Genomic DNA, 3,757 nt, shown 5'->3' on the forward strand with positions numbered 1-3,757 from the left:
CCACAGGGGGGAGGGAGGAATCTGGATTTCATTCTTCCCCATTCCTCTGGCTTGCCCCCACCCCACCCCGCCCATCACCATTTCTGCGTCCTTCTCTTTGTCCTGCCCACTTCCAAAGCCCCACAGCAGACCTCCAGGCACAGGCGTTGACGTGCACTGTGGCTGGTACAAATAACCCAAAATGCCAGCTGAACCTCAGCCAAGTTGCTTTTTAATGTCTGTACCTATGCAAATGTATGGGGCTGCGGTGGCTCAAGTGGTTAAGACACTGAACTGCAGACCAGAAGGTCGGTAGTTCAGCAGTTCGAGACCCGAGTATGCTGCATGACGGAGTGAGCTCCTGTCTCTGGCCCCAGCTCCTTCCAACCTAGCAATTTGAAAGCAAGAAATTGCAAGTAGATAAATAGGTACTGCTTCGGTGTGAAGGTAGCAGCGTTCTGTGCACCTCGGTGTCTAGTCATGCCAGCCACATGACCACGGAAATGTCTTTGGACAGCGCTGGCTCCTTGGCTTGGAAATGGAGATGAGCACAGCATCCCTAGAGTCGGGTTTGACTGGCTTTCGAGCAAGGGAAATCTTTACCTACCTATGCAAACATTGTGACTGACTGGGCGGGGGGGAGGAGTCCACTATTTTAAAAAAATATATACAATTTTAGGTTTTTTCCCCCCAGCTCTTGGAATTCTTCGGATTTTCAGAAGCCTAAATGGTAGCCACAGCCCCTATTTCTTAAATCATTGATCTTTAAGGAATTAGGCTCTTATTTCCACTTCAAAGGATGTCTGTTTGGCCTCTTTTTTTTTTTAGAACATGGAACCTTGTAGAAGGAAGATCGGCTTTCGTAAAAAATCTAAAACAAAGTAAGTGCATTGCGTTTGCTTTGCCATATTGATCAAAATATTGATATTATTTCAGCATGCACCACATTTCAGTACACACCACAATAGAAAACAAAGGATACATTGTAGAAGTCTGTCTGTCACATCAGTAAGTGAGAGACCACAATTATTGTTGTTATATTTGTAATCCAGATGCAAACAGTGAAAATGCCTGGTTCAAAAGTTTACCACTCTTTATTAATGCCAGCATGTTCAGTAAAATGCTGTTGTAAATAATTAGCCTTCTGATTTGTCAATATTCCTGGCTGAAATACCATTTTATTCCTAAACGATTCTTCTCTTCTGAATCCTGCACAAAGCCTCCACCAGTCTCTGATTAAATCCTTTGTTGTCCCTGGTCTCCCACGCCCAACCTGTTGCTACGTCTCTTGGCACTGTGCCAGGCAGTCACCTGCAGAGGCATCTCATATTTCTTCCACCCATTACAGCTAGGACTGGTGCTTCTGTTCAGGGTGTTCCTGGCAACTGTATGCTTCTCCAGTGGCCTCATTTGTGACGAATGTGCTCTAGGCAGAAAGTTTAATTAAGAGAGAGCAAAACAACCCCCACAAAAACTGCAATCAGAAGTGAAAAAAAATATTCTTTTAAAATGAAAGCCGAGATCAAATGTATTCACCGGCTGCATTGTTGCCATGCAGCCACTTCAGATGGCATTATCAGTCCACATGCGTCACTGGTCACATACAAGCCTCTCGTTGGACAGGTAACGTATTACCTGTCAGCGATATTCGTGCTCATGCGAACGTCACTATCGTTTCAACTCTGTATTCCTAGCTCTGTATTGTTTGTATGAATGCTTGATTATTGTTTGTATGCTTGAAGAATATTAAGTAAAGAAATCATTATTTTAGCAACACAGTCATCTGTTCACGGGCTCTGGGAATTCTGACTCCCATACACACAGGTTATGATTCCATATTTTATGCCTATTTCCATTTGATATTCATAATTCCCCCAAGCTTATTAATAGAGTAAGGCAATTTGGCTAACAGCATATAATCTTCATTTACATGGAAGGTGGCTGGTAAATATTGATAATTCAGTCTTACAACAAAACTTCACAGTAGCGGTCAAACATTGTATCCCCACTTGCATTCTGCTTGCACAAGATAAGAGCTTGGCTGGTCCATCTAGTCCAGTATGTTGTCTCATACAATGCTCAGCAAGTTACTCTGGAGGACCAATAACAAATCACAGAGGTGGAGGACTTCCCTTGATGTTACCTCCTGGTACTGATATTCTAAGGTTTCCTGTCTCTGATTGTGGAGGTTCCCTTTAGTCACCATGGCTAGTAACCACTGAGAGACCGATCCTTCATGAATCTGCCTAATCCTCTTTTAAAGTCATTTATGCCTATGACCTCTGACAGTGAATCCCACATTTTAACCGCTCACATGAAGAAGTATTTCCTTTAGTCTGTCCTGAATAGCAATGTCATTGAATGCCCTTGATTTCGAGTATTTGGGGAGATATTTGGGGAGATGGAGAAAAAGTTTTCTCTGTCCACTCATTCTACCCTGTGTATAATTTTATAAACATCTTAGGTGTAGGCGTAACTTCTTCACTGAAAAGTCCCAAACCCTTCAGCCTTTTCTTATAGGAAAAGTGCTCCAGCCACCTTAATCATTTTGGTTGCCCTGGCCCCAGTACTGATCCTTGCGGGACCCCACCACTCACTTCCCTTCATTGCAAGACGTGCCCATTTATGTCATGCAACCAATTTATGGGCCCTATAATATATAAGGAAGAAAGCACTTGGTGTTCCACAAGTTAGTGCACAAGTAGAACTACATTAAGTCCTGGTTTGTTTCCAATTGTGTGTCTCTGGATCCAAGCCAATGTATATATAGAATCCCTGGGGAACCATTGCCTTTTGCATTGCCATATAAAATCCTAATATATATATTAAAAATGTGTTAACATAAGGTTGGTTCTGACCTGGTGTTCCGGATCCTCCAACCCATGGCAGGTTCACACATACCCTTGTTCCTTCTTTCTCCCCTTCATATGGTTGGATTCCATCCCTTACTTTCTGTCAATAAACTATTTGTTAGCTATTGAATGCAAACTTGGCAAACTGTTTTGTGTCATAGTTTGCCTGGTTCACACATCATGCCAAATAGCAGCCAACATTCAGACTATCCGCTCGCCTCTGTAGTAAGTGTTTGTTTTGTTCTTACTTTAAAATCTTCCACTGACAAATCCAATCTCATTTCCCCCTCGATAACTTAGATGCTCATCTTGTTAAATGGTCACCCAATGGAGAATCATATGTGGTGGTTACAGCAAATAAAGTGGATATATACCAACTTGCAACTGCTTCTGTCTCTGGCACCATCGTTACAGAAAGGAGAGTGTCTTCAGTAAGATTTATTACAGTAAGTACAGAACAATGGTGAAATAGCAAAAACATTAAGAATAAATACCCTTTCGTCTCTGACTTATTTTCTTCATTACCCTTTCTTAAAGGATTGCATACTTGCCATTGCTGGAGATGAAGAATTTGTACGGTTCTTTGACTGTGAATCACAGGAATGTCTTTGTGAATTTAAAGCTCACGAAAACAGGTACTTTCTATTTACCATAGAATGGGCAGGGCGTTAGGTATGTTTTGGCTTAATGTTTTAAATAACCACTTAAATCAGGGGTGTCAAACATGCAGCCCGGGGGCCGCTTCAGGCCCCTAGAGGGCTTCCATCAGGCCCGCAGTGGAACTGGCCATCTCCTGCTTCCAGTTCTGCTGCTGCTGCTGCATCATAGCTTGCTTCGCCAGACTCTCTTAATCACTCAGCCATTTAATGTTTTAACCTGGGTCCTAGATGCAGAACTCTGAGCATGAGATTTCTGTGGTGAATGTC

At 42.6% G+C, this 3,757-nt stretch overlaps 1 long non-coding RNA gene across 1 annotated transcript; it reads left to right on the top strand.

The window, feature by feature from the left end:
* The first annotated feature begins 806 nt into the window (after window positions 1–806).
* On the top strand, window positions 807–3,453 carry LOC107108030. Its single transcript, XR_001482415.1, has 3 exons — window positions 807–860; window positions 3,132–3,277; window positions 3,369–3,453. It is a non-coding gene; the product is annotated as an uncharacterized LOC107108030 (long non-coding RNA).
* Window positions 3,454–3,757: the final 304 nt, after the last annotated feature.

Source organism: Gekko japonicus, unplaced genomic scaffold (genome assembly GCF_001447785.1).
Source record: "Gekko japonicus isolate JY-2015 unplaced genomic scaffold, Gekko_japonicus_V1.1 scaffold748, whole genome shotgun sequence".
In the NCBI taxonomy this organism is placed as follows: domain Eukaryota; kingdom Metazoa; phylum Chordata; class Lepidosauria; order Squamata; family Gekkonidae; genus Gekko; species Gekko japonicus.